The 11,005-nt window shown below is 41.7% G+C and overlaps 1 pseudogene; it reads left to right on the forward strand.

The window, feature by feature from the left end:
- The first annotated feature begins 4,810 nt into the window (after positions 1-4,810).
- On the forward strand, positions 4,811-10,474 carry LOC123151370 (FACT complex subunit SPT16-like; annotated as a pseudogene).
- Positions 10,475-11,005: the final 531 nt, after the last annotated feature.

Here is an 11,005-nt window from a genome sequence, read left to right on the forward strand (position 1 = left end):
CTACTGACGCAGGGCTTCGCCTAAGCACCGCTACGATATGACCGAGGTGGATTATGGTGGAGGGGGCACCGCACACGGCTAAGAGATCCAAGGGATCAATTGTTGTGTCTTTGGGGTGCCCCCTGCACCCGTATATAAAGGAGTGGAGGAGGGGGAGGGCCGACCCTCTCTATGGCGCGCCCTAGGGGAGTCCTACTCCCACCGGGAGTAGGATTCCCCCTTTCCTAGTAGAACTAGGAGCCCTTCCAAGTAGTAGGAGTAGGAGGGGAGGAAAGGGAAGGGAAAAGGAGAAGGAAGGAAGGGGGCGCCCCCCCCTCCCTAGTCCAATTCCGACCAGCCCATGGGGAGGGGTGCGGCCACCTTTTGAGGCCTTTCTCTCCTTTCCCGTATGGCCCATTAAGGCCCAATACGAATTCCCGTAACTCCCCGGTACTCTCGAAAATACCCGAATCACTCGGAACCTTTCCGATGTTCGAATATAGTCGTCCAATATATCGATCTTTATGTCTTGACTATTTAGAGACTCCTCGTCATGTCCCCAATCTCATCCGGGACTCCGAACTCCTTCGATACATCAAAACACATAAACTCATAATATAACCGTCATCGAACTTTAAGCGTGCGGACCCTACGGGTTCGAGAACTATGTAGACATGGCCGAGACACATTTCTGGTCAATAACCAATAGCGGAACCTGGATGCTCATATTGGCTCCTACATATTCTACGAAGATCTTTATCGGTCAAACCGCATAACAACATACGTTGTTCCCTTTGTCATCGGTGTGTTACTTGCCCGAGATTCGGTCGTCGGTATCTCAATACCTAGTTCAATCTCGTTACCGGCAAGTCTCTTTACTCGTTCCGTATTACATCATCCCGTAACTAACTCATTAGTTGCAATGCTTGCAAGGCTTTAAGTGATGTGCATTACCGAGAGGGCCCAGAGATACCTCTCCGACAATCGGAGTGATAAATCCTAATCTCGAAATACGCCAACCCAACAAGTACCTTTGGAGACACCTGTAGAGCACCTTTATAATCACCCAGTTACGTTGTGACATTTGGTAGCACACAAAGTGTTCCTCCGGTAAACGGGAGTTGCATAATCTCATAGTCATAGGAACATGTATAAGTCATGAAGAAAGCAATAGCAACAAACTAAACGATCAAGTGCTATGCTAACGGAATGGGTCAAGTCAATCACATCATTCTCTAATGATGTGACCCTGTTAATCAAATGACAACTCATGTCTATGGCTAGGAAACTTAACCATCTTTGATTCAACAAGCTAGTCAAGTAGAGGCATACTAGTGACACTCTGTTTGTCTATGTATTCACACATGTATTATGTTTCCGGTTAATACAATTCTAGCATGAATAATAAACATTTATCATGAAATAAGAAAATAAATAATAACTTTATTATTGCCTCTAGGGCATATTTTCTCCAGTCTCCCACTTGCACTAGAGTCAATAATCTAGTTCACATCGCCATGCGATTTAACATCAATAGTTCACATCACTATGTGATTAACACCCATAGTTCACATCGTCATGTGACCAACACCCAAAGGGTTTACTAGATTCAATAATCTAGTTCACATCGCTATGTGATTAACGCCCAAAGAGTACTAAGGTGTGATCATGTTTTGTTTGTGAGAGAAGTTTAGTCAACGGGTCTGCCACATTCAGATCCGTAAGTATTTTGCAAATTTCTATGTCAACAATGCTCTGCACTAAGCTACTCTAGCTAATTGCTCCCACTTTCAATATGTATCCAGATTGAGACTTTGAGTCATCTAGATCAGTGTCAAAACTTGCATCGACGTAACCTTTTACGACGAACCTTTTGTCACCTCCATAATCGAGAAACATATCCTTATTCCACTAAGGACAATTTTAACCAATGTCCAGTGTACTAATCCTAGATCACTATTGTACTCCCTTGCCAAACCCAGGGCAGGGTATACAATAGGTCTGGTACATACTTTATAGAACCTATGGCTGAGGCATAGGGAATGACTTTCATTCTCTCTCTATCTTCTGCCGTGGTCGGGTTTTGAGTCTTACTCAACTTCACACCTTGTAACACACGCAAGAACTCCTTCTTTGACTGTTCCATTTTGAACTACTTCAAAATCTTGTCAAGGTATGTACTATTGAAAAACTTATCAAGCGTCTTGATCTATCTCTATAGATCTTGATGCTCAATATGTAAGCAGCTTCACCGAGGTCTTTCTTTGAAAAACTCCCTTCAAATATTCCTTTATGCTTTGCAGAATAAATCTACATTATCTCCGATCAACAATATGTCATACACATATACTTATCAGAAATGCTGTAGTGCTCCCACTCACTTTCTTGTAAATACAGGCTTCACCACAAGTCTGTATAAAACTATATGCTTTGATCAACTTATCAAAGTGTTTATTCCAACTCCGAGAGGCTTGCACCAATCCATAAATGGATCGCTGGAGCTTGCACACTTTGTTAGCTCCCTTTGGATCGACAAAACCTTCCGGTTGCATCATATACAACTCTTCTTCCAGAAATCCATTCAGGAATGCAGTTTTGACATCCATCTGCCAAATTTCATAATCATAAAAAGCGGCAATTGCTAACATGATTCGGACAGACTTAAACATAGATACGAGTGAGAAACTCTCATCGTAGTCAACACTTTGAACTTGTCGAAAACCTTTTTGCGACAATTCTAGCTTTGTAGATGGTAACACTACTATCAGCGTCCGTCTTCCTCTTGAAGATCCATTTAATCTCAATGGCTCACCGATCATTGGGCAAGTCAATCAAAGTCCATACTTTGCTCTCATACATGGATCTCATCTCAGATTTCATGGCCTCAAGCCATTTCACGGAATTTGGGCTCATCATCGCTTCCTCATAGTTCGTAGGTTCGTCATGATCAAGTAACATGACCTCTAGAACAGGATTACCGTACCACTCTAGTGCGGATCTCACTCTGGTTTACCTACGAGGTTCGGTAGTAACTTGATCTGAAGTTACATGATCATCATCATTAGCTTCCTCACTAATTGGTGTAGTAGTCACAGGAACAGATTTCTGTGATGAACTATTTTCCAATAAGGGAGCAGATACAGTTACCTCATCAAGTTCTACTTTCCTCCCACTCACTTCTTTCGAGAGAAACTCCTTCTCTAGAAAGGATCCATTCTCAGCAATGAATATCTTGCCTTCGGATCTGTGATAGAAGGTGTACCCAACATTTTCTTTTGGGTATCCTATGAAGACTTACTTCTCCGATTTGGGTTCGAGCTTATCATGTTGAAACTTTTTGACATAAGCATCGCAGTCCCAAACTTTAAGAAACGACAGCTTAGGTTTCTCGCCAAACCACAGTTCATACGGTGTCGTCTCAACAGATTTAGATGGTGCCCTATTTAACGTGAATGTAGCTGTCTCTAATGCATAACCCAAAACGATAGTGGTAATCGGTAAGAGACATCATAGATCGCACTATATCTAATAAAGTATGGTTATGACGTTTGGACACACCATTACACTGTGGTGTTCCAGGTGGCGTGAGTAGTGAAACTATTTCACATTGTTTTAACTGAAGGCCAAACTCGTTAACTCAAATATTTTACTTCTGCGATCATATCATAGAAACTTTTATTTTCTTGTTACGATGATTCTCCACTTTACTATAAAATACTTTGAACTTTTCAAATGTTTCAGACTTGTGTTTCATCAAGTAGATATACTCATATCTGCTCAAATCATCCGTGAAGATCAAAAATTATGATACCTGCCGCGAGCCTCAATATTCATCGGACCACATACATCAGTATGTATGATTTCCAACAAATCTGTTGCTCGCTCCATTGTTCTGGAGAACGGAGTCTTAGTCATCTTGCCCATGAGGCATGGTTCGCAAGCATCAACTGATTCATAATCAAGTGATTCCAAAAGCCCATCGGCATGAATTTTCTTCATGCGCTTTACACCAATATGACCTAAACGGCAGTGCCATAAATAAGTTGCACTATCATTATTAACTTTACATTTTTTGGTTTCAATATTATGAAAATGTGTATCACCACGATCGAGATCCAACAAAACATTTTCATTGGGTGTATGACCATAGAAGGATTTATTCATGTAAACAGAACAACAATTATTCTCTAACTTATGAATAACTGTATTGCAATAAACATGATCCAATCATATTTATGCTCAATGCAAACACCAAATAATATTTATTTAGGCCTGCCCATCTGGACAGGTTTGGACAAAGAACACCCACCGACCCGATGCCGACTAGAACGAGGGAAACTGAACCAAAACGAAACTCCGCTGATTCAGGACCACCCTTCCCTCCTCTCGCACGGCTCTCCTCCCCCGCCCCGGCGCCTCCACTCCGGCAGCCCGCCCTACCCGCCGCCATGCCGACGCCGACCGCCGGCACGCGCCCGGACAACCCAGGCCCCGCCGCTGGCTCACGCGCAGTCCCGGCCGGGGTCCGCTCCGTCGCCCGCCTCGACGGCCCGGCCGGGCCCACCACGCGCCGCCTCGGGCACGCTCGTATCCTGGTCGGTGCGGGCTGGGGCCTATATAAGCCCCTGGGCGCGCGCCCGCCCGCGCCCAGGCGCTTCCCCTATTGCGATCGAGGCAGTCGCTGCGGTTCTGCGAAGAGGCGGTGCGGTTCCAAGAAACGCCGAGATCGGAGGCTTTCGTTGGCGGCTTTCCCCGCTAGCATTGGCTGCCGGAGGTCCCTGATTCTGCGAACAAACTCGACGGATCGTCCTAGGTAAATTTCTTCCGCGTTTCTTGTGCTTGATCATGTCGATTCTTCATTGCTGTTCGTGAATTTAGGATTGTTCTTATCGAATTGGTGCCTCAATGCTTGCGAATTCCGGTGTAAAAATAGCATAACAAGAGATCTCGAGTTGGCTCGAGACTAAACGAATCTGAAAAATAGCTAAACTAAACTAATCTGTTATCCGCCGATATAATCTTCAATCTAAATTTATGAAACGTTGAAAGAATCATATCTTCCAGCACTTGATTGATCTATTTTTTTGCCGAAATTAATCAGAATAACCAATTAGAGTTGCGATCTGTAGAACAATCACAACAAATTTGGTACCTGTTCTATGTCAAGAAATCTAAAACCAAAAATTGATTCCATGTAAATTTTCTTTCTGATTCCACATACTTGCTTCTATAATTTATGAATTAGGTGGTTCCACTTTTTCGTTGCAATACCTAGACTAAACTAATCCGTCGATTATAATCTTCAATCTTAATTTATGAAAACTGTGAAAGCTTATCTCTAGCAGTTGATCAATCTATTCTTTGCCGAAATTACTCCGAATAACCAATTAGAGTTGCGATCTGTAGAACAATCACAACAAATTTGGTACCTGTTCTATGTCAAGAAATCTAAAAAACAAAAATTGATTCCATCTCAATTTTCTTTCTGATTCCACATACTTGCTTCTATAATTTATGAATTAGGTGGTTCCACTTTTTCGTTGCAAACCAAATTGTTTAGATTTGAAGAAAGAACACTGTAATCTGCATCTAATCTGATATTGTTTAACAAGAAATTGGAGTTGGCTTGAGACTAAACGATACTGAGAATACCTAGACTAAACTAATCTGTCGATTATAATCTTCAATCTTAATTTATGAAAACTGTGAAAGCTTATCTCTAGCAGTTGATCAATCTATTCTTTGCCGAAATTACTCCGAATAACCAATTAGAGTTGCGATCTGTAGAACAATCGCAACAAATTTGGTACCTCTGCTATGTCAAGAAATCTAAAACCAAAAATTGATTCCATCTAAATTTTCTTTCTGATTCCACATACTTGCTTCTATAATTTATGAATTAGGTGGTTCCACTTTTTCGTTGCAAACCAAATTGTTTAGATTTGAAGAAAGAACACTGTAATCTGCATCTAATCTGATATTGTTTAACAAGAAATTGGAGTTGGCTTGAGACTAAACGATACTGAGAATACCTAGACTAAACTAATCTGTCGATTATAATCTTCAATCTTAATTTATGAAAACTGTGAAAGCTTATCTCTAGCAGTTGATCAATCTATTCTTTGCCGAAATTACTCCGAATAACCAATTAGAGTTGCGATCTGTAGAACAATCACAACAAATTTGGTACCTGTGGTATGTCAAGAAATCTAAAAAACGGAAATTGATTCCATCTAAATTTTCTTTCTGATTCCACATGCTTGCTGCCATAATTTATGAATTTAGGTGGTTAACTTTTTCGTTGCAAACCATTTTTTTTAGATTTGAAGAAAAAACACTGTAAGCTGCATCTAATCTGATATTGTTTAACAAGAAATTGGAGTTAGCTTGAGACTAAAAGAATCTGAGAATACCTAGACTAAACTAATCTGTCGATTATAATCTTCAATCTTAATTTAGGAAAACTGTGAAAGCTTATCTCTTGCAGTTGATTAATCTATTCATTGTCAAAATTAATCCGGATAGCCAATTTGAGTTGAGATCTGTAAAATAATCACAACAAATTTGGTACCTGTGGTATGTCAAGAAAACTAAAACGTTTTTGAAAACCTATGATTAAGATACTTAGAAACAACAAAAATTTATTCCATCTAAATCTATCATGATATGTTTCTGTAGCTAGCTCTAGTTAATTTTCAGTGCTTATTATGAATTTGATTTCGTACTGAATGCTTAGGATCTTCCATTGAGTTATATATAAATACTTATAGCAATTTAAAAAATGCAGCATAGCCCAGCTTTGTACCTATTGGTTGGTAACGTTGTCAGAAATTTAAACTTCTAGAACAAAATACAAGTTGATGACTAAGAATGCTGATTGAAAATCTACTTGTTGCTTCCTTTTCTGTGGGATAATCATAGTAAGATGGTCTTACTGTAGCATAGCCCAGCTTTGTACCAATTGGATGATAAAGTTGTCAGAAATTTAAACTGCTAGAACAAAATACAAGTAGATCACTAAGAATGCTGATTGACATTGTATGCTTGCAAATTTCCATATATTGTGTACTGTTCTCGTAGCTTACTAACCTGCTCGTTCTTAATGATTTTTTGGTTCATACTGTACTCACATCTTGTTTTTGAAGGTATTTTGGTTATTAAATGGCTATTATTGAAGCATTGGATAGAACACCGGCTTCTGTTACTGGGTCTTCTCCTGCAGTCAGTCCAGAAAACTTCATCAAATGTATGATGAAGTTTTATCGGCACTGGAAGGAGGATGGGACTGAGATATGGGGATCTTCGTGTGCAATTGCTGTTGCTACTCCTCCACCCTCTGAAGATATTCGATATCAGAAATCATTAGCCTTGAGCACGTGGTTTTTTGGTCATCAGTTCCCAGAAACTATAATGGTCTTTCTCAGTAGGCAGATTCATTTCCTGTGCAGCCAGAAGGACAGTGATGTGCTTAAACCTTTGAAGATGCTTGTTTCTAAAGAAGCCGATGTTGATATCGTGTTGCATATTCTGAAAAAGGGCGATGATGGATCTGACTTAATGCCTGAAGGCAAGTTTCTTGAAGCATGGTCTGAAAAGCTGCACAGATCAAGGTTAAAGCTTTTTGATGTGTCAAGTGGCATCTCTGAACTTCTTGCTGTGAAAGATGTCACCGAGATTATGTATGTGAAGAAGGCTGCATTTTTGGCTGCTTCGGTTATGCGGAAGTATGTAGTTTCTAAGGTGGAGAAGATCATAGAGGATGAAAAGAAGATAGCACATTCAAAGCTGATGGTTCTGACAGAGAAGATACTACTTTCCCCAATGAATGTAGATGTTAAACTGAAGGCAGATAATGTTGACATATGCTACCCACCCGTTTTTCAAAGTGGAGGCAAGTATGACCTTAGGCCATCTGCTTCTAGCAATGATGATGATCTGCACTATGATTCTGGAAGCGTCATCATCTGTGCTCTGGGAGCCAAGTACAGTGGCTACTGCTCAAATGTCGCAAGAACCTTCCTGATTGATTGTAATGCAGAAAAATGCAATGCATATAAAGTCCTCAGTCAGGCGCATGATGCTGCTATTGCTGCTTTGACACCAGGTAGCAAGTGTTGTTCCAGTTACCAGGCTGCAGTTACTGTGATCAGGGACAAAGCTCCTGAACTAATTCCTTTCCTTACCAAGTCAGCTGGAACAGGAATGGGCATCGAGTTCCGTGAATCTTGGCTGTCCTTGAGTGAGAAAAATGACCGGACGCTAAAGGAAGGGATGATTTTCAATGTTTCACTTGGGTTTCAAAACCTTATAGACAAGACCAACAATGAGAAGACCAAGGAATTCTCCCTATGGCTGGCTGACACTGTTCTGGTCTGCAAGGAAAATCCAAAAGTCTTGACATCTTTTATCTCCAAGGCTGACAGCGATGCCTTCTACTTATTTGATGAGGAAAATGCAGGATTAGCTGCTGTGAAACAAGCTCCGAAAGCAAATGTTTTGGTCCCGGTTAAACCAGTGCTAAATCCATTGAGAGAAAATCTGCGATCCCATAGCAGGACACCTAAGGAGGACCTTAGGAAACAGCTTCAGTCAGAAATCTTAAAGAAGAAAACTAGTGAGGCAGCAGTGAGAAGTGACGTTGCTGATCATAAGTTGTTGGAGGGACTTGGTCGTTCCAGAGCTATGGATGAACTGGTTGCATATAAGAATGCAAATGATGTGCCTGTTTCCAATCGACTGGACATTATTCAGGTGGACAAACAGAATGAGGCTATCCTGTTACCAATATATGGAGTTACTGTTCCCTTTCATGTTTGTACCATAAAAAAAGCAGAAATTCGTGGGGAAAGCAGCAGTGGAGTTTATGTCAGCATTACATTTAATGTTCCTGGCACTGCTTCTGGTCTTCAAGATCCCCGCTTGCAGAACCTTATTTTTTTGAAAGCAGTCACCTTCCTCTCAAAAAACAGAAGTCATGCTGAAGAGGTTATTAAATCGGTGAAGACTGTTCAAAAAGGAGTCACTGAAAGAGCTAGGAGAGCGAGCTTGGTTAGTCAGGAAAGGCTTCAACTATGTGACGGAATGAAGAGGGATGGATTCAGTTTCCTGATTTGTGGATACGGCCATCATTTGGTGGCTGTGGGCGGAAGGTCGCTGGAACTTTGGTGGCCCATGTCAATGGTTTTCAATATTCTGCATCGAAAACTGAAAAGGTGGATATTATGTTCAGCAACATAAAACATGCCTTCTTCCAGCCAGCTGAGAGAGACATGATAACGCTGCTCCACTTCCATCTGTACAATGAAATCATGGTGGGCAACAAGAAGACTAGAGATGTGCAGTTCTACACTGAAGTGATGGATGTTGTGGACTCGGTTGGAGGTCTTAAGCGCTGTTCAGCACGGGATCCTGATGAGATTGAGGAAGAGCAGCGCGACAGGGCACGAAGGAAGAAAATAAATGGACAGTTTGAGCTGTTTGTGAAAAGGGTTGTTTCTGTTTGGTCCCAGCCAAGATTTCAGCAGCTCGGCTTACATTTTGAAAGGCCATCACAGAAGCTTGGCTTCAATGGAGTCCATGGCAGAACAACTTGTTTTATAGTTCCTACTCCAAGTTGCCTGGTGCAGCTTGTTGAATCACCGTTTCTTGTGACTTCGCTGAGGGAGGTCGAGATAGTATGCTTGGAAAGGGTGGCCCTGGGGCAGAAATCCTTTGACATGGTGTTTGTATTTCAAGATTTAAAGCGAGATGTTGTCCGCATAGAGGTCATTCCAATGGCATCTCTTGATAAGATCAAAGATTGGCTTAATGACTGCAACTTGAAGTACTATGAATCGAAGCTGAACCTTAACTGGCGAATGGTCCTCAAGAAGCTGGACGAGCCAGGTTGTGACACAAATGACAGGTGGGAATTCTTGAATCCAGATGCTACTGACTCAGATTCAGAGGATTCCGAGACAGACGATGATAAGTACGAACCTTCTGATGCGGAGTCAGCCTCTGATTCGGATGATGAAGACAGCGACAGCGAATCAGTGGTGGATTCTGGCGAGGATGAGGCTGTCTCGGCTGGCTCAGACGACGACGACGACGCTGCCGAGTCATGGGACGAGATGGAGCGCAAGGCGAGGGATGCCGACATGGAGATGGGCAGCGAAGACGACAGCGAAGACGAGAGGCAGCGGCGGAGGGAGAAAGCAAAACGGCAGTTGAATCCCCAGCAGTCCAAGGGTGTTCCCCAGAAGAGGCAGCGTGTCAACTGAAGGCTAGATTTCGGTTCCTCCTAGCAGTAGCAGTAGTTTCGATTTCACTGCGAGTTTTTATCCATGCCCTTTTGGCGTCTGTCGTCTCCAGTAGTTGTGTTGACTTATTGCTATATACTTCCAGCTAGCAGTTTTGCATATTTCAAAGACTAAAGTTCTAAATATATGCCCCTGTCATTTGCTGGTGTTCACTTGAGCACACTACCTTTTCTCATTGTTCGTGACACAGTTGGAACTTACTCCTATTTTCGTGACTTTCTGCTGCCAGCATCAGAGTAAAAATTCATATGCATGCATCACAATGTCAGACACGTTTGACCAAGGTCAATTAACTCTTTATCCTACTGCTTATTTGTTTTTGCAAAGAGAACAAAAACAATTCTTCACTCGAAGTACCTCTGTACAATTATTCTGTTGTTGTCGAGCCTTCATAAAGATGATGCTCATCACCTCTGAAGGTGAATCCATCCAGATACTAGGAGAGAACTTGGCCAACTTGGCAATCTCATGGGTAACCTGATTACTATCTCTGTTACAAGAATCAAACAAAACATGATTAAAATCTAAAGACATGTAATAACAATCATCGAAAATGGCACTTGCCACTGAGCTGGAACCTCCCTCCTTCAGAGCATTGACAACCTCTTCGTTATCGGAGACCACCTCAATTTTGCTACAGCACACGGTTTGTGCCAAATTTAGCCCAAATCTCACGGCAATTGCTTCAGCAGAAAACGTGTCATAACAAAAGTTCAGTCTTTCAT

Source organism: Triticum aestivum, chromosome 7A (assembly GCF_018294505.1).
Source record: "Triticum aestivum cultivar Chinese Spring chromosome 7A, IWGSC CS RefSeq v2.1, whole genome shotgun sequence".
Classification (NCBI taxonomy): domain Eukaryota; kingdom Viridiplantae; phylum Streptophyta; class Magnoliopsida; order Poales; family Poaceae; genus Triticum; species Triticum aestivum.